Below are 21,902 nucleotides of genomic sequence, written 5' to 3'. Positions count from 1 at the left end.
TGTAATCACACTGTAGTTCTCACTCACTGGTCTAGCAAGTATCTCATCACACGGATACATACACAACTTTTTCCAACCACAACAATATCAAAACTCATCGACCTTATAGACAACAATTAGGGCGGTAACTAAACACTAAACCCTAAGCATCCTAGGTTTACTATTACAAGCGGTCTAATCCTAACCATCCAAACACATTACATAGAATGAAACAATCTTGAATAGATCACAAGTCATTCTGCATCATCCATTTTTCACCGCACATAGAAATCAGTAACCCATCATGCTTTCTTCTGAAACTGCTAAGAAAAATGTTGATTCCTGAGGTAGACATTTAATGCAGTCGATCTTCACATGCAAGATCCTCAAGGAAATCCTTTCACGTGCACAAAACTGACATGGAATCTCGATTGTATCCTTATTTCTTGCTAACTCATTACATAATATCATCAGTTGTATCACACAAGCTAGATTACCAAACCGGAAACCCTAGAGCTGAGAGTACCAACTGGTAGTCACACTTAGTGAAACCCTGACCCCGGTTCACCACATCTCTTCATACCAATTGATCTGTATCACTTCCAAGCCTCATATTGGTCCATACCGGTTTACCTTCTTGAACACATATTGATATCAATGACAACATACTTTTTCACCGGTTCATCATATGCCAACAATCTCCCCCTTTGGCATTGATGGCAATACTCAGCCTAGCATTGCAACTAAAAAACATCATAGACTAGTGCATCTAAAATATCTTCATCATATATCTTCTCCCATATCATATATCTTCTCCCCCTTTGACAACAATTCCAAAGTGGAGGCACAAGATTCCATACTCCACTATTCTTCTCCCCCTATGGAGTAGCGTCCTTCAACACATCAATCCTAAAAGATTTGTCACTGTAATACCTAACAGATGTGATGCACACTTCTTTAGTTTATTTCATGAAGGGGTGAAACCCCTAATTAACCTCTCAAATAGGTAAATGTAGTCTTCGGTAAGGGCTTAGTGAATATCTCTACTTCTTGCTCCTTATTGGAAACATGTTGTAATACAACCTCTCTATTTTGAACCTTCTCTCTCAAGAAATGATACTTGAGCTCAATGTGCTTAGTTCTAGCATGCAATACTAGATTCTTAGAAATATTGATTGCACTAGTATTGTCATAAAATATACTCACCGATTCAGATATAGGTACTTTGAAGCCATTCAATACATGTTTTATCTAGATTGCCTGAGTGCAGTTCATGAATGATACCACATATTCTATTTCAACTATAGACTAAGAAATATAGCTCTTGTTTTTGCTTGTCCAGGAGACTAGTCTTCCACCAATAAAGAACGCTCCACCGATTGTGCTCTTTCGATCGTCTGCATTACCTGACCAATCTGCATTGGTAAATACCTTGAGATTAAAATCACCATTATATGGATACCACAATCCATAGTCAACAGTCCCTTTCCGGTATCTAAGAATCCTCTTTACCGCTACCAAGTGGTATTCTCTTGGACTCTTCTGAAATCAAACTACTATGCCCACTGCATGAGCAATATCTGGTCTATTGTGCACCACATAGTGCAACTTACCGATCATTGACCAATACTCCTTCTCATTCACTAATGCCAAATCATCTTCCTTAGTCAGTTTACAGCCAGTCACCATCGGTGTACCGACTGGTTTTCTCTCCTCCATGCCAAAGGTCTTCAATACCTCTTTAACATACTTGGACTGGGTAATAAAGATACCCTCTTTCATTTGCTGAATTTGTAAACCAATGAAGAACTTTATCTCTCTAATCAGAGACATCTCAATCTCTTTCTTCATTTCACTGTAAAAGCATGACTCATTTCATAATCTCCTCCAAAGATTATGTCATATACAATACTTCACAGATCAGAATCTGATCACCTTCAGATTGTAGGTATATGTTACTGTCCTCACTTGTTCTCTGAAATCCTTTTTTCACAAGGTGAGAGTGTAACCATTTATACCATTCCCTTGGTGCTTGTTTCAACCCATACAGGGATTTGTGTAATCTACACACCATGTTACTATCTTCTAATAAGGAAAACCCATCTGGTTGCTCAATATACACTTCCTCTTCTAGGATTCCATTCAAGAACATAGACTTCCCTTACATCTGTTATACCTTAAATCCCTTGAATGCTGCAAATGCACGTAGAATTTGGACACCTTCTAGTCTAGCCACAAGAGCAAAGGTTTCTCCATAGTCTTCTCCCTCTTCCTGAGCATATCCCTTGCATGCAAGTCTTGCCTTGTCTCTTACAACTGTGCCTTCTTCATTTAGCTTATTCGTGAAGACCCATTTGGTACCTATGAAATTCTTATGTTCTGGTCTAGGTACCAAGGACCATGTTACATTCTTTTCTATCTAGTCTAGCTCCTCTTCCATTTCCTTAATCCAGTCTTCATCTGTAAGTGCTTCTTTGGAAGTCTTGGGCTCCAATTCATAAATCATGTAAGAGTTTTATTTCACCTTTCTTCTTGTGAGTATCCCTGCATCTTTATCTCCTATGATCTTCTTCAAATCATGATGTAATTTCACATATCTAGGAATGACTCTAGCTGGTTTTGCTTGCTTCTCCTCTTCTTCTTCACTTACTTCTTCTTCTTCACCTACTACAGCTTTTACCACTACAGGAACATTGAGGTCTTTACTTGTTTCTTTCTTAACCGATTCCCAAAAGGCTATACCCAGTTCATCTTCCACTTTCTCACTGCAGGTTTCCTCAGGCTCCTTAGGGGATTCATCAACCCTGACATTGATACTCTCAACAATTTTCTGTGTTCTATTATTGTAGCATTTGAGAGCTTTGCTCTTAGTGGAATATCCTAGAAATATTCCTTCATCACATTTAGCATCAAACTTGCTCAAACGCTCACCTCTCTTGATGTAACACTTACTACCAAATACTTTAAAATAACTCACAGTGGGAGTCTTCCTAGTCCAATACTCATAAGGGGTTTTATTTTTACCTTTCTTGATGAGTACTCGGTTCATAGTATAGACTGCAGTGCTCACCGCTTCTCTACAAAAAGTGTAAGCAACCTTTCCTTGGATCAACATTGTTCTAGCCGCTTCAACTACAGTCCTATTATTCCTTTCTGCTATGCCATTCTATCATGGTTTCCTTGGGGAAGATAACTGCCTCTTGATACCACTGTCTTCACAGTACTTGTTGAATTCACGAGAAGTGAATTCACCTCCTTGATCAGTTCTTAGGAATTTTATCTTTTGACCACTTTCCTTCTCTACTAATGCTCTAAAGGCTTTGAAATTTCCAAACGCCTCAGACTTGTCTTTCAAGAATGTGACCCACATCATTCTTGAGTAGTCATCAGTAAGAATCATGAAATACCTATCTCCCTAAATACTTCTAGTTTTCATAGGACCACACAAATCAGTATGCACAAGATCAAGTAAGTTTTCTGCTGAAAAAGACTTACCTTTGAAATTTAAGGAATACATCTTCCCAAGTTGACATTATCTGCATGAAGCATTCTCTGGTTTGTTCAGCAAAGGCAATCCTCTTATTGCCTTGATCCTACTAGCCTTTACAATATTAGCAAATTTCATATGATAAAGTATCCTATGCCATATCCAACTGTCATCAAATTTTGCCATTAGACACTGACTAATCTTGGCATTCAACTAAAACAAGTTACCTTTGGTCTTCTTACTGGTGGCAATAAGTTCACCACTCTTTCCAATTATACTGCAAACTCCACCTTTGAACTCCGAAATGAGTCCTTTATCATTTAGCTGAGCAACACTCAATAGGTTATGCTTAAGACCTTCTACCCAGTAGACATCATCCATATTGCTCTTTCCATTTAGTGAGATGGATCGTTTTCCTTTTACCAAGCATGGTGCATCATTGCCAACTCTGACAACACCTCCATCATATTCTTCTAGAGACACAAACTTGCTCTGATCACTAGTCATGTGGTGAGAACAACCACTATCAATAATCCACTCATTAGAGTTGTCAATGCAAGAGACAAGTGATTTTTTGTCAGACACTTCTTCTTTTACAGCTACAAACACTATGTCCTCATTCTCTTCATCCTCAGATTCTTCATCAGTAATACCTTCATCAAGTGCAACAAGACAATTTCTTCTATTTCCTCCTTTATACTTCTAAACCTATTCGGTTTATCCTTATTGTCATTGTTAGGACAGTTAACAACTATATGTCCTATCTTATTGCAGGAAAGATATTTTAAAGGAAGCTTACCTCTGTATTTTCCAGTGCCTTTTGGAAGTCTCTTGGAAAGAAGAGCTTCAAACTCCATCAGAAACTCTTCATCATCCGTACCTCTACTTTGCATTGATTCATAACTAGTACTTACTTCTTTTCCTTTTCTAGTTGGTGTGACATATGCTCTAAAGGCTTACTCAATCTTCTGAACACTACCATCATAGCTATTCAACTCATATGCAGTCAACTTTGCAATGACAGAGTCTAAGGATACCTTGGTTTTGTCAATAGACCTTAGCTCTTGAATAGAAGTAACTCTGATTGCATAGACCAGTGATAATGATCTCAAAACTTTACTGACAATGGTGGCATCTTCAATTGTTCCACCACTGCTCTTGATTTCTCCAACAACAGTCTTGATCCTGATGCCATATTGCTGAATGGTTTCACCTTCAACCATCCTCATGTCTTAAAATTTTCCTCTAAGGCTCTCTTCCTTAGCTTGCTTGACATCCTCATCACCACCATAAATAGTTTCCAGTGTGTTCCATACATCCTTAGGATTTTCCTTATCTTGTACATCAATGAACTCAATATTAGACAAACTGCTAATAAGGGCTTTCATGACTTGCCCATTTTCTTGAATCTCTCTTTTCTAATCATCAGTTAGAGTGCCAGTGGGGATTACATAGGTATTCTCAACATAGCTCCAGTGTTGATTACCCAAACTCTTGATATATATCTTCATTTTTTCCTTCCATATTTTGAGGTTATCTCTATTGAACTTAGGACCTTCCCTCTTCATCATTAAGGTGGGATCTTTTACATTAAACGGTTAAGCTTATATGATCAAGGACCTGGCCTCTGATACCAATTGATAAATAATGATGAATAATGAATACCCTAACTTGTACTGAGAGGGGGGGTGAATCAGTACATACAAAAACCTTTCTGCAACTTATCAAGTTAAAACAATGCTAACCGGTTGTCTTCATTACTGAACTTAACCATGGCAGTACCGGCTAAACATAATAAGAGTACAGACAACATAAACCGGTAAAACTGAACATGTCAAATACATTCAATACTTGATAACTACTTCACTCATAAACATATGCATGTGGTATATTAATAATACCATAACCATTAGCTTTGCATGCATAATCACTCAAACAAAGAATATTTAATCATCACATGAAAAATGCACAACTCAATACCCACAAGCTTGTTTTGAACTCTTTTGAAGTTCGCTCTGTTAGGAGCCTAGTCCGGTTAAAGACTTTACAATAAGGTTTCCGCAAGGAACCAATCTTGTTAAAGATGACCTGGCTAAGGGATGACTATATACCTTGTTAAAGTTTGAAACCTTGTTAAAGGTTACCTCACTAGAGGATTTAGAGAGCTCAATGAACTTGAGTCACTTGGTTAGAGGATTTACAGTAAGCCTGTTAAAGCTACCCGACAAAGGGATTTTCCTTCTGTTGAAATGGTTAGAAGACAACAAGTAAAACTCTAATCTGATAACAACACTATATGCTAAGGCAAATCATTTTCAATTCCTCTACTCTGCAATCACACTCTGTAGTTTTCACTCACTGGTCTGGCAAGTATCTCATCACATGGATACATACATAACTTTTGCCAACCACAACAATATCAAAACTCATGAACCTTATAGACAACAATTAGGTTGGTAACATAAACCCTAAACCCTAAGCATCTTAGGTTTACTATTACAAGCAATCCAATCCTGACCATCCAAACACATTACATAGAATGAAACAATCTCAAACAGATCACAAGTCATTTTGCATCGTTCATTTTTCACCGCACATAGAAATCAGTAAGGCATCACACTTTCTTTTATACCACTAAGAAGAATGTTCATTCTTGAGGTAGACATTTAATGCAGTCGATCTTCACATGCAAGATCCTCAAGGAAATCCTTTCACATGCACAAAACTGACGTGGCATCTAGATCTCATCCTTATTTCTTAGCTAACTCATCATAGAATATCATTGGTTGCATCACACAAGCTAGATTGCCAAACTGGAAACCCTAGAGTTGAGACTACCAAATGGTAGTCACACTTAGTGAAACCCTAACACCGGTTCACTACATCTCTTCATATCGGTTGACCTGTATCGCTTCCAAGCTTCATATCAGTGCATACTAGTGTACCTGCTTGAACACATATTGACATAAATGACAACATACTTTGTCACCAGTTCATCATATGCCAACATAAAAAGGAATATATGTAGGATGGGAAGAAACACCAATATCCTCATTGAAAAAGCTAGCCAAATTAGGCTCCATTTCCTCAATATTTAAACCTTGGGCATTCTTAATTCTAGAACTTCTCATAATGAGGATACTATAGGTAGGACTAATAGTAGTAAAACTCATGAAGTAGGGAAAATAAATTGAAAGAATAATGCAATCTCCTAGGAATTTAAAATTTAGAAATTAGGGATTTTTTAAAATAACCTCTTAAATTAAATTTGAAATTATCCCCTAGAAGATAGAAATTTGAATTTAAAATTAAGGCTGAAAATGACCTCTTAATTATAAAATTTTGAAAAGAGGGCAAATCAAAATTGAAATTAGGGTTGTACAAATCTAACCTCTTAATTTAAACTTTGAAATTTTGAAATGTTGAAATATTGAAGAAATCAATTTAATTTTAAAAATTAGGGTATATGTAGTTAACCAGTTAATTTTAAAATTTAAATTGAAAATGGAAATGTTAAAATTCAGATTTGTTTTGAACCTTAGGGTGACCTAAAATCAATTAAATTTCACAAATCTCTGGATCTATGTAGTAAAATACAATTAAAATAGGGTCCCAAAATTTGAGTAGAAAAAGTTGGGACCAAGTTGGTAGCAGCACACTCCGAACACACAGTCTGACCAACTTTTTACCAAATTTCTAGGGAAGCAATATATTGTGATTTTAATGCAAATTCCAGAAGGATATAGGAATTGGAGATGTCTAGATATGCAAAAATAAGCCTTGAAGGTCGAAATAGGACACACTTAGGATGTTTGATAAAATGATTAATTGAAAGAAAAACAAAAAGGGTAGACTTAAGCGTCGACTTTTATGATGTTTATAAGGGCAAAAAAATGCTTTAGATTTAATTGAATCAATTAAATGCTTAAAGGGAAAATTTGAAATTGCACAAGATTAATTTAATTTAAAAATTAGGGTTTTTTACCTAAACCGCTTAATTTTAAAAATTGAAATTAAAAAAATTGAATGTTGCAAGGAGGGAAAATGAATTTTTTAAATTGAAGCAAAGACCAAATTCAGGATCTACATAATCCACAAGGTCAATTTTAAAATTAAAAATTAGGGTTTTGTGATTTAACCACCTAATTTTAAAACTTTGAAAATTGAAAGTGTAAATGAAAACTTTGAATTGCAAAATTGAAGCGTTCTTAGATCTCAAAAAATCAATCCAATTTAGACAAATGACAAGCTCAATTTTGAATCTAAAAATTAGGGTTTTTTGTGAATTCAACCTCTAAATTTTAAAAAATTACAAGGAAATTAAACTTGTAAATGAAAATTTGAATTTTAAATTGCATACACTCATATCTAAAAATATATATTAGAATTAAGGGTGTAAGGAGTCAGGTTCAGCAAAATATAAAGTGAAAAATGGGGAGCTTAACAAATTCTCCACGTGGGAAGTGTCAAGTTCAACAAAATATAAAGTGAAATATTGGGAGCTTAACAAATTCTCCACGTGGGAAGTGTGGAAAATTCATCAAGCTCAATTTTCACTTAGAAGGACTTTACATTCAAAATAGGGGTTGAATCTAATAGATCCAATCCTAAATGATGCAAGGACTGAATACTATTTAGATTGGTTGTGATTGGAATGCAATTGACCCTCTTTCGTAAGTTGATTAATTGAATTAAGATTAAGTGCTTGAAATGAAGACAAAGTGTGTGAAAACAATGAGCTACAGATTCGGGATTCAATTATGGATGTGGATCTAAGAAGTTTGAGATGATTTGGAGTTGCTCTGTGAAATCGTGTAAAAGTTGCAAGGACCATGTGTCCAGATAGGGGCACCCTCCAATCGGTCATCCAAACTTTCCGCGTATTGAAAAGGGTTTTTTTGTCTTTATGAATAAAGCCTAATTCTAGAAGTACAATTGTGCACCTACACACAAAAAGCAAGGGAAATGTGTTGGGAATAGGGGTTTTCCTTCAGGTCAAACCCCATTTTTGGAATTAACCAAGTGGTTGAAAATAATGTAAATGAGATGACTGAAAGTAGAAATCCTCCTCTTTGAGGGGATGTTGAATTGCATGAAAATGAGATGCTTACACCGCCTTGTGAATTTTTTCTTGCATCCACATGAAATTATGATTTCATGAAGTAGAATGATGATCTCCTCTTTAATGGTTGAAATCTTGACTCTATTACTACTCCAAAGCTTGAAGGAAGACTGAAAATGCTCAATTGCTCTTGAATGCTTGAAAGCTTGATAATGATTGTGGATTGATAGGTTGAGTGTTTTGTCAAATGAGAGAGGAAATCCCTCTTATATAATTGCCAGTAGGATTAATTGACTAATTTTCTAACTTGAGCCGACATAGGGGGGATTTTCCCTCTTCAAATTTGAGTTAGGTCCAAGGGACGAGAACAAGATAGGCCCCAATTAAGGGGTTCCATAGCACCAGGCCTTGGTCCTTCCCTATTTTGGGCTAGGACCAAGGTGGCCCTTCAGTGCATTACTGAATTGTAAGGTGTTTTTGATGTGCATGAGCATATTCAGGTCTCTGATCAAGTTGAGGGGTGCAAACACCTAGGCGAAGACCCAAATGTAGTCAAAAATTGTGAGGGGTGTAATTTAAGGATGTTACAAGAACCATGATAATTAAACTCAAAAACTCATGACTTAGCTAACAAATTTTTGAAACTTGATAAAGGGCCTTAGCTCATAGTCATCTTTTAATAAAGTTGTGATCGAAGGTCTAAAACTTGGGGTAACACACATCAAATAAAGTCCTCTCCAATAAAAAGATCCATTCCAAGTGCCAAAATATCCAAATAATTGAGCTTATAGTGAAAACACAAAATTCCCAATAAAATGTACTTTGAGCACAATATGTAAAAATGGACCTAAGATCCAAATAGGGAACTCTCAAATCTTTATGATGATATTTGGTTTTTGAAAAACAAAGTCTGAATGTGCAAGTGGTGATCATACGTGCAAAATGTGCAAGTGGTGATCATAGGTGCAAAACTGAAAGGCTAAATTTATAGGCCTAGTATGAAAAATTGTTATAAAATCTAATCAAACCACCTACAAAATCAGATAGCCCTCTAAACCATATTTTCAACAATATCTTGTTTGCTCGATTTCAATTTCGTATGATAAATTTATGGGCAAAAAACCAACTACATGTCAATTAAGGCCTAAAAAGCTTGAAGGATTCCCAAAAAAGGAAAAAAATCTAAAATAGCAACTTTCCAAAAAAACAAGTTTTTAATAATAATAAATTTCTAAAATAGAAACTTTCCAAATACGAAGACTTTCTGAAAATTTTAACAAAGAATTCCTTGTTGAGAATTAAGGTCTCTCATCCTTAGCAATTCTAGATTATGTATATATTATTATTTTAAGCTTTCTCATAGTTATTTGTCATCGATGTAGTTACATAATTATGCTCCAACATAAGGGGAATGGGTTTTATTAGTTGGTGCTTTTGCGAAATGTCAATGCCTTAAAAATTAAATTTTTAGTTGTCAAAAGATGCCCATCAAGTGGTATAGTATGCAAGGCCTATTTTTAGGGATGTTATTACAGATTCTATGACAACTATAAGGGCTTAAATTAGGGTGAATCATTTTGGACATGAGAATCATTTATTATGAAATGCATAGGATAATTATCCTTATATTTCTTATTAATAGTCTAGGATGCATGTAAGAGTATCTCATATATTTAGGGAATTCTTATGACAACTTGTAAGGTGTAATTTCATGTAAGACACTATGTTTTGCATATAGGGGTCATATAGGATTTTACCATGGTTTATTGGAACCTTGTTTTGGCCCATGGTAGTGTTTTATGGTGGTAAATTGAGCCCCCAAGGGTCTATATATTTAGGGGTTGAGTTAGAGATAAAATAAGTTGTTTTATAACTACATAGATATCGAATTGATACAATATTGAGGAAATATTTTTGTATTGTAATCTCTTTGAAGGATATTACAGATTTGCCCTCTTTTCTTGGTGGATTTTTTTTTCGAGAGGATTTTTCCACATAATCATGATGTTGTGTGTTTATTGTTTTATGGTATTGTCTTTTGATGTTATAGCTGATTTCTTTCATATGATAAACACCATTAGATCTGATTTACAATTTGATCTGAATTTTTTAATATTGATGTCCACCTCTTTTTTTCTAACATTCCCCAATGTCCGATTTTGACAAATTGATAGGTAATCGTAGGGTTCTTAAGCCTTCTGAGTGCAATGGTGACCTCTATTTTCTTCAAAGTTCCCATATTTTTTAGCTTCCCCTGAATTTTGTCTTGATTTTCATGCCCTTCACTAATTTGACCTAATTTTTTTAGCTACTAAAACTTTCATGAAACAAAAGTCGATCTTTGGATTTTTCGACATTGTGGACATTATGGAAACCTTCATTTGAGCCCAAAGTGAAAGAAAAAATTACCTCTAGTTGGATCCCTTAAGCATGCAGATAGGAAGTTGATAAAAAATATTTGAGACCATGTAAAATATGATGGTTAACCACAAGAGCCAAGAATCATCTGCAAAAAAAACACCAATCACTCAAAAGAGATCAAACAAAGACTGTGCATGCTCTATAACAACTAGAAAATTTTGTATTAATACATGAAATGATTGGAGATACAATATTGGAGGTGTATTTATGATAGACAAATGAATCCTTATAAATGATGAATTAACCCCTAGGTGCAAACCCTAATGCCAAAATTAGGATAACTAAAGCAATGCAAAGAGGAGATAAATTAAGCTCAACTACATGCTAGAACTAATGTTAGGAAAGAAAATGCTAGATAATAAAAAGAACCTAAGTTTAGCTTAACTGAAAAATAATTAAAGGACCTAATTAATAAATAATTAGATAATTATCCCAAAATTAATCCAACAACCACTAATTGTAAAATATGATATCGAAGTGTCATTAAATAGGTCCACATTCTTACCCTCTAGAAAGGATAATTTGTTTCATTTAATAATGCAGCCTGGTTGTAGGAAAGTCTTTTAGGCATATCATGTGTACCCTTGAGTTCTTCCTTCTAGTGGTTAGACTATTTTTTAAGGAAATAACTCTTATACCAATTGATGAACACAATATTTTATTTTCTAACTTAACAATCACAATAATATCAATTGCACAATATCAATAACAATAAGATCTAACAATTATGCAACAGAAGAAAAAGACATGATTTATGTGGAAACCCCTTAGGATAAAACCATAATAGAATATTGTTTATATAAAACTCTCTTACAAGCTTCATAGGCACCAACCTATTGGAGACAACAATCCCCATAATTTGTAGGCACCAAACTATTAGAGACACCAATCCCCTCAATTTGTAGTCATCAACCCCCACTACTATGCTCCAACTTAGTGATACACCAATCTCTCCTTTAGGAACCACCAACTTCTAAAAAAATCTACCTCGTGGATTGTGCTTCTACAATAGATGATGAAAATTCTATCTTTTAAACAATTATACAATATACAACAACTTATGTTGCAAATAGATGCAACAATTTTCCTTTAAATATGTTACTATCTCCTCAAGCTATCTACTCCAATTTTACAATAATTCTCTTCTTATTTTTGCTATATCTCCTTCACAAATCAGCCTTATATATTTTTTTCATACAAATCTAGATTGTCTAATCTTAATACATTCTCTTCTTTGTGAATTTTATTCACATATCATATCTTTTTTTCTTCTAAGAATAGATACATCTCTTTTGAAATAGAGACAACCTTTGAAAAGGTTGCGTCCTCTCTCTCTCATAATTCCTATCTTCATCACTACCTTTGTCTATCCTTATCTCTCCCTATCTATACCTCTCCCTCTCTCTCCTATTTATATTTCTTTATTTTTGTATCCTCTATCTATTTATCTCTCTAAATCTTGTTCACACACTCCTTGTTACACCTCCCCATCTCTATCTCAATATCTCTCACACTTTCACACACATTTGTTATTTCTCCCTCTCTATAATGCCCACTTTTACCCAAGTGGACATACTAAAAGTAACAACAATTTTTTTTAAAACAATCACATATTATAAAATTTTCTTAAATATTAAGAATCATACACACTATAACATAATGAATTCTTCTTAAAGAAATACTTAACTAACAAACTTGTCACCTCATGTACCTGATATTTCTCTTTTTGATACGCTACATGACTCTACCTGCCCCACATTCTTGGATAGGATCCTACACCACTAGATGCACACATTAGATCTATCAAATGCTAGATATATGTCCAACAAGTTAAACCATACAATAACTGGATCAAACATCTACCATTGAAATCATAAGGGTACACATAAAACATAGGAATAGTAACAAGACCGGACAACATATAAGAGACAGACCTAAGGGCTAGACCTACGATCTTGGGGGCTCATCGCAAATGGCCTTGCCTACGTGAATGCACATAGACTTCATAGTTCGACTTAAAAATCATAACAAAAGAGGGTACACAACCCTTTCTAGGGTCTCCCACCCTAGACAATTCTCTCATCGACTTCCACCTACTAAGGTGAAACAAAGATGGAGTCTTAGATCTAACGGATTATTTGACACCAATATTAATGGCTCAGGAGAGAATGTTAGTCCAGGCAAATATGATATACTATTATCTTCAAGAAGGATATCATTAATAACACATGCATGACAACAAAATAGAAACAATTGAAGGTGCATTGTTACCATTGGTGACCCACTTAAAAACATCATGTGGTTGACTATAACCTCCTAACCAAAGGAGCTCAACCATAGTGTCGCATGTTTTAAACTAGTGATTTGTAAAGTGCACTTTTCAAAACAATAATTGCTAAGAGAATAATAAACTCTACTAATAGAAATAATTTAGCAAGGAAAACTAATAACAATGATAATTATACTAACTAAAATAAAATTCACTCATTAATACTTGTGTATAATAACAACATAAACTCAAATAAAATAAGGATAATTCAATAGGAATTTATAGTCATCTTTTAATGACTTGAATCACCATCCCCCTCCATATAATATTAACAAACATCGCCATGGTAGGATGTCACCACTATGAGTTACTCAAGAGCCTAGAAATACTCTATTTTAGAAAAGCAAGGGAATGGATTTTAATGATATTTTGGATTAAAATGTCACTTACTTATTCTCTACGAGTATCACAAAACAAATTCTAAGAGTACTAGCTTTTCCCGATAATTCTATATAAGTTCCCATATTTATACATGTACAAGCACTTATTCAAAACACTTTCTATAACTAAAGGATATAATAAGCTTCATACCTAAGCATGTTTAGGTAATAATGCATAGAAATGAAAACTACACAATCATTAGAATATTGTATGCTTAATTAAACAAAACAAAGTATAAGAATTGAACTGCTACTCTTGAATAAATTGTTCATTATATGAAGAAGTGACATGTACAAATGTCTAAAACTCCCCTTTCAATTATATTCACATCATAAAACATTCGATCTAATTAATGAGTAAAAATACAATTTAAGAATTAATATTATTGATCAAAGAAATCAAAAGGAAAGATTATAAATCCCTATAAACTTTTAATATTATTGGTTAAAATAAAAACTATTAACTTTCTTCCTAATCAAGAATGTATTGTCCATTTAAAAGAGAATCCACCATCTATAGAAACTTAACTAAAGGTATTTAATATTTTCCAAATTATATCATTATTCTCGAGTAATTCACAAGATATTCTAACCAATAGAATTATATTAGAACTTTGTTCTATCAAACTACTAAACATTTATAGATTATCACAACTATTGCTTAAAAGCCAAATATAACATGTGATATTTGGTTCCCATCAAATATAAGAATCTAATACGATCTTTGATCATTTATAGAAATGACTATATACTTGCCTATTCATTAGCTTTGACAAAACCTCTCTACGTTCTAAGAATATTTCAATTCTCAAATGTGCTTACATAGATACTAAATTTAAATAATAGTAATTATAATAATATTAAAATTCCTTTCCAATAATATACTTATATATATATATATATATAAATGATTAAGGAAAAAATAGGTTTTGAGGGGACCCAAAAACCCTTACAACGGGTTTTGAAGGGATGCGAAACCCTCAGATTTTATCACGATCTGGAATCCACAGTACTACGCTACCAAAGAGTACAAACATTGAAAATTGTTGAGACATGGACCAGCTAGGACTCGAACCTAGGACCTTCCATATGCTACTGGAGTGCTCTACCACTGAGCTACTGGCCCCTCTTGGACTAGTCCATCATCGGTCCGGGTGTGGCTTATTCCAACACCAACACCCCCCCTTAAGCCACACCTCTCATGTGCTTGGGGCTCCTAGCCTGGACCTAGCTTTGATACCATGTTGAGACATGGACTAGCTAGGACTCGAACCTAGGACCTTCCATACATTGCTGAAGTGCTCTATCACTGAGCTACTGGCCCCTCTTGGACCAGTCCATCATCGGTCCGGGTGTGGCTTATTTCCAACACCAACAAAAATTAGTAGCTCAAACACAGCTGAACTAACAAATGCCAACCAAACACTAGTGTAGCCACAATCAAATAGAGCCAACCAAACAATCAAGATTAAGCCAATATTAATCAAGCTGGCCACACCATCAAGGCTATAGCCTCAAACTATAGCTCTTAAAAGAAAAGGAATAGGCACCCTAAGTTGAACAATGGGGATATTCCCAGCTCCCTTAACCTATGAAAAAAACTCCAAGAAACTAAAAGCTAGCACAGACCTTATAAACCCAAAACAACCATAGTCTATACTGGGCCCTTGAAAACTATCAACAACCAACCAGACAAGAAAACACACAAAAAACATTAAGAGCTGAACAAAAACATGGGGATTTGAAAAACTCTCCTAACCTTCGAAATGGGTTTTGTAATGGCTTCCAAAACCACCAGGATGAAGCCGACAACCTTAAAGATTTTGATAGTCACACCTCTAATAGAAAAGCATCTATCCACCTTAATAGGGGTTGAAAGGTAGGAAACCGTCAGTAGAGAGAACAAAGCTTAAAACCATGAATCAAAATATAGCAACCAAGAGATGAAATCATAATGTATTGTTGGACAACTGGGTTTTAAGAAGGCTCCCATAACCACATGGTGAATAAGAGGCCTAAACCAGCCCAACTCCAAGCAGCTAAGCATAACCAAAATCTCCACCTCTATAGGAGAAAAGGGGTAGAAACTCATCAGTGAGGAGAGAGTAGCAATCAACCAATCGGCCTCTACAAATAGGTCAACACCATCCATCCACCAGCACTACCCAAACATCACTACAACACCCAATTCCACCTCTATAGGAGGGAGGTTGTCTCTAATACCATCCATCTCTACCTCCAAAGAAGGAAGGGCCACCTCAATAAGGAAAACTAGAGAAAACCCATGTTGTAGAGAGAGGACATGCCAAAAGATATTGCAAGCAAGAACATGGCTAGAGCCAAGAAGACAACCCCTCAACAAATCTTCAAATGAACACCAAGACACAAAAGGAATCAACAACAACCCCATATGACCTGCCAAATCAAGCAGAGAAGAGAGGGAAAAGGGCACGAGAAGTAAATAGTGCACCCCCACTCTTAGGGACTTTAACTAGGGTTCCATTATGGACACCACTACCATGAAAAATAACAACACGATAGCAAACCAAAAACCCCTCCCCAAAAATAGAAGTCTATTCAAGGAAAAAGGAAAGACCAAAAACCCTAAGAAGAACCATGCAACAAAGGTTCCACTTGGGTCCCTAACCTTACCCCCACAACAAACCAACCCAAAAAAAAAAAAAGGGGAGAGGCATTTAAAAACTACCAACATCGTTCAAGAAACAACCACAAGAACTCATCTTCTCCACCTCAACTCGTTCTTTACAACTTGAGCAAGGGACTCCTGTTATCTTAACTCACTCTTCGCAACTGGAGTAGGACCTCACACTCCCACCATGCCTGCAAGCAAAAACAACTACCTCGCCCTCCCTCTAACCAGCGAGCCGAACCACCAGTCGAACAACGACCAAGCACATCACCACAGACTCGTCCACATGGCACAAAGTAGTTGTTCGGAACATCCCTAGACGAAACATCACCACCGATGCCACTCGTCCAAAAGGCAGAGCATTTGTAGGGACCTCAACACGGAGTTCCCTGTAGGCAGCTAAAACGGGGACCCAATCAAGGCCGAGCTTCTCCAGGAGTCTCTGCACACAGCAGTCCTCCCACCGTTTCCTCTTGCCATCATTTTCACCTTCGCCTTCACCCCATCTGCAACCTCCCCTACCTCACCATGGCCCCCTGAAACCCTAACGCCACTTCTTCCCGCTCCTCGCCCATCATTTGCAATGCTTCGCAACACCGTATATATAAAAATGTTAACTAAAATATTTGATATATATTCAATACTTACAATAAATATTAGCTAATTTTTAGATTAATAAAATTATTCTCATTCAAAATAAGCAAGCTTAATTAGTTATCTTTAACCTGAAACTAGTTTAACTCACTTTCTTTTACTAAACAAATTAATAAAATCAACCTTACAAAATAGTTTATAAACAGAATCACGTTTCGTTAAATTTCACCAAAACATTTAACAAGATAGTTTGTTTTATATAATACTCTCACCCAAAATATTATACGAAACTTAGTTATCATTTCAAACCCAAATAAATTGCTTGAACTTCAATTCACCCAAATTATAATCTGGGGTAAATACATAATATAATCTTACAGAACTACTACTGTCCAGAATCTAAAACAATTCATAGAGCATTGCACCAGAAACATAAATGTGAAAAGCCTGAAGGCCTAAGATCCAATTACGAATCTCCCAAAAATCCAATGAGATTTAGCCTGGCGAATCATCTTATTCCCTAGCAGATTATCTTATTGTCTGGCATAAACACTAGGCTAACCAGCAAGGTGATCTAGTTGGCGAAAAGCCAAAGGCCTGGGCGTATGGTCTAAGGTAAGTGGGACTTCCCCCTACGCACACAGATAGGAGGAAGAGGGGGGATCTCCATATTGCGTGGGAGGTGCGCCTACCCTGCGTGGTCACCCTCCCCTCGCAGGTGGTTTCCCCACCTCACATCAAACACCTTCCCTTCCTCACTTAAAAGCAAGACACCCAAAACAAAAAGAATAACAGTCCAACAAACAAACCAAAAAAAAGAACGATAAAGAATACCTATGAAAATAGATAAATATATATATCTATATACATATAGCTAAAGATCAAACTAATCATCAAATAAAAGTTTGAATGCCTACATGCTCAGATATGAGACTCTATTTCTGTTGCTAGCAATCTGGTTTTAGATCTAACAATCTAGTTGCGTCTGATCAATGTGATTGTAGTAATAGCATCCAATGACAAAATACGTTCATCGGTTAAGGGGCTATTGAGTTTATTTTAAACAAATCTTCGTACAAAAAAATCCGACCAAAGAATTACAGTAACTCCCAATTAATCAAACTAATCCAATCAAGAAATTTCATCTCAACCCCAAATTCGTTGCGTTAACTCAAAATCAACATTCAGACAGATAATATTTAGGAGGGCACTCGATCCTACCTTAGATCCGAAAATATGAAGCGAGTTCCCTAAATCCTTCCCCACAAAAATCTCCTCTCCTCCCCCCGTCTTCCATCCTTTAGTCTGAAAATAATAAAAACAATACCCAAATTCTTCTCCCTAGAAAAAGAAAGTTTCCCAAACTACATAACTCCCCCCAACAGCCAAAAACATTCCTTAAATAAAAACAATTAAATATTAATTTGGTCATTAACCATATCTTTTAATTATTTATAATATCAAATAAATTCATCAAAACTTAATTAATTGGCAGCTTTCAATTATTTAAATTATTAATCTTTTATTAATAAGTTTAATTAATTGATAACGTTTGGAGGTCATATTACTATTAAAGTTTTGCATGCATAGTCATATGCACATATATATATTTGCTTTATTTATTTAGCACTTTTAATTCTAATTATTTTTACATCCAAACAAAACGGATGGATTAGGGGTTACACCCTCTATCTCTATCTCTCCTCCCTCTCTCTTCTTCTCTCTATTACCTCCTTTATCTCTCTCTTGCTCCCTCTAGCTCTATCTTTCCCTCTCTTCCTCTCCCTCTCTATCTATATCTCATTATCTCTATCTTTCTTTTTTAACTCATGTTTGAATCCCTATAACTAATGCATAGTTCATTTTAAGCTATCACTTCTTGATTGAGACCTTGGTTGCACAAACAACATCAATTTTCAAATGACCTACCAAAATTTTCCCTTGAGATTGCTAGTTTATTCTTCACAAATTTTATTCTTTATGATTGAAGTTTTATCCTTATCCTCATTCCATTCCTATATTCCTCTTCTATTAATTTATTTATCCTCACATCTTAATATGAGAACATTCTAAGTGCATCTAATCTATTCTCCATCCACTAACTTATCAATCTTATTCTCCTCGTACTAACTTATTCTCCCTCCATGAACTTATTCTTTGTACATTTCAATCTAATTGAAAACTCCACGTCGGCGAATTAGGTGTTGTATAGCATTCAAAAAAATTTCTCCACCTAAATGAGGTTGAACAATTCTGACTAAAATTTTATCCTGGTCATGTACTTGGGTTTCTAAGTAGATTTGCTTCGTCTCCAGTGTGATAAGTTCAGAATGTCAAGTATGTCAAAGTTTGACGATATGTGATGGCTGGGAGAAAGGAAAACCTATCTCACTCTTGATTGGAAAGCCTATGAGAAGCCACCTTGCATTTTCAGTGCATCGACGACCTTGTTACAAGAATGCAAATATGTGTATGTACGTCAAATTGTTTCCATTGACCCTTACCATTTCGGAAAGGAGGAGCTCAGAGAAATAGAAACATTCAAAGGCAATGCAGCACATAGAGAGGTTTTCAAAACTCAGAAGGTAACTAATAATTCCCACTTTAAGTTTGAGCACCTAATTGATAAAAATAGGAGTAAAGAAGAGGAGATAAAGGGGTGCATATGATAAGGGAACATCATTCAAGGGTGAGGTTTGGCTTTGGATGGTGCTATGATAAGAAATTTAGTTGCCCTCGAGATCTGTTCTCCAGATTACAAACACAAAACGATGGTTGCATATTGTCAGTTCATGTACGAGTTGTGCCAAACAGATAAGGGAGTAGACGTGATAAGTAATAGTTTTGATACTTAATATAAGTACAGATCCAATAGCCAACAAGATGAGAGGGGGGGGGGGGTTAATCATACAAACTTAATCATCCATAAAAACATCAAATTCAACCTCGGTAACATATATATCAGTCATATAACCAAAAACTGTCAAACATGCAAACTCAAAAGCATATGAAAAATATAAACCTCATAACACCAGATTTAACGTGGAAACCCAAATAGGGAAAAACCATTATGGGATTTTGGACCCACTAAGAAATATACTCTTCTAGAGTATGCTCGGTAAAAAGCAAATCCTGTTAAAGATTACAAACACATTGCTAGATGTGACCTGGTTAAGGGATTTCCCTCAGATCTGTTAGGATCTTCACTTTATTAGAAGTGACCTTGTCAAAGGATTTCAAAACACTCAATCAAAATGTCACCTTGTTAGAGGATTTACATATAAGACTGTTAAGTCCACTCGGTTAAGAGATTTTCTGTCACTTTCACAAAATAACAGTAATAAACATCTATCTGCAACTTCACATCTAAAATGCTAAAGAAAATTCCTATTTGTTCAATACAATCTAGACATAGAACTAATCTTGTCTATCTGCTGGCCATCAATACTCTGTTATTCTAACAGATCTTCAAGCTTCTATGCTCGATAATCAATATGTAGCATCCCTATGCATACACTTGCCCATGTGCATTGTTTATCAGTAGTTTCCTATTTATAAACAATCTTCTAACCGCTTAATCTCCTTGATCACATTTCCCATGATCAATCATAGCCATCAGATCTTCAATCTTGTCCAAGTTCATTGTATCTTTCGATCTGAAAATATTTTACCCCACCTTGGAACTTGTGTTAGGGTAATGCGGTTCAATCTGAGCTGTAGATCTTCCTGCTGACTTTCCATTGCCTTAGATTCGTTAACAAATTTCTTCTTCGGCTTACCAATCATTGATTTGCTCTAGCTCATCAGCGTCTTTCATTAAATATCACATGTAAACATTTAATGCATTTTGTTATAGCTCGGTTACAACTCGGTGAATACTAAACATCACTCGGTAGACATTCTGCCTTCATTAACCGATAGCGATAACCTTAGGGTTTACCGACTAGGTTCCTTAAGGTTTATCGACTAGGTTCTTTGCCTGATAACACAGTATAGTATTAACCTTTACATTTTACAACATATGTATGATGTTAAAACAATCTAAAACATCATGATCTCATCATTGTCTGACTCGGTAGAGTTGCCCATTTAATAACTTATCCCCTTATTCATCATATTCTTTCCTATGTCTTTACCGACTTCTTTATACTCTTCATATCATACTTCTCAAGATATGGCAACATCATACTGAATTAGAAAATCAATTTCTTGACATCAATGACAAAATAATAATATAAAGATAGTAAAACATCTTTAATCAGTTATGTCCATAATCATCAACAACCTTTTCAATATCCTTATTGAAATGTCAACAATCTTTCATTGTCTGTTATAATGTAATATTGCCAACAATCTCCCCCTTTGGCATTGATGGCAAAACCAATTGATTTGACCTTTAAAAGATTCGGATTGCTGTGATTCTGAAATGCTTGAAATGCTTTCCCCCATTCATTAGACTTCTCTTCTATTTCCACTCTTTATTTCAATTTGTAGTCTTCTCTCAGTCTTCTCCCATATATTAGTCTTCTCCCCCTTTGGTAGGTCTTCTCCTCCTTAGGTCTTCTCCCCCTTTGACAACAATGCCAAAAAGAAAAAGAACTAAAAAATAATTTTTTTTTGTAAGAAGTTATTTCCTATTGTTGTGTATCAACTAAGTCTCGGTCAGAGCATTTGTCTTCAATTTCTGTTCCCTGTATCATTCTCTATATTATTCTAGTATTACTTCCAGTACACTTTCAGAAAAACATTCTAAAGTGTATCACTCCAGTATCAACTCCCCAAAAGATATTCAATAGAGTCATCGAAGTGATGCTTTCACCAAACTCGGCCAGTGAGTAGAAGATAGGGGTAGGACCCCTAACTTACTTCTGAGATATTCAAAAGTGTCCTTTTGTAGTGGCTTGGTGAAGATATCTGCTATTTGCTCCTTTGTGCTAACATATTCCAACACCACTTTCTTCTCTTGAGCTTCTTCTCTAAGATAATGATATTTGATAGAT

The 21,902-nt window shown here is 35.3% G+C and overlaps 1 protein-coding gene and 1 non-coding gene across 2 annotated transcripts in view; both read right to left on the bottom strand.

The window, feature by feature from the left end:
* The window catches only part of LOC131876280 (uncharacterized), a 179,456-nt gene that overhangs the window by 121,568 nt on the left and 35,986 nt on the right, over window positions 1–21,902 (bottom strand). The gene's annotated exons all lie outside the window — the stretch shown is intronic.
* TRNAD-AUC (transfer RNA aspartic acid (anticodon AUC)) lies at window positions 14,713–14,784 on the bottom strand. The gene has a single exon. It is a non-coding gene; the product is annotated as a tRNA-Ala (tRNA).

The sequence above is a fragment of the Cryptomeria japonica genome, chromosome 5 (genome assembly GCF_030272615.1).
Source record: "Cryptomeria japonica chromosome 5, Sugi_1.0, whole genome shotgun sequence".
Taxonomy (NCBI): domain Eukaryota; kingdom Viridiplantae; phylum Streptophyta; class Pinopsida; order Cupressales; family Cupressaceae; genus Cryptomeria; species Cryptomeria japonica.
Note: the sequence above shows the minus strand (reverse complement) of the source record. Positions and strands in the feature narration are given on the sequence as shown.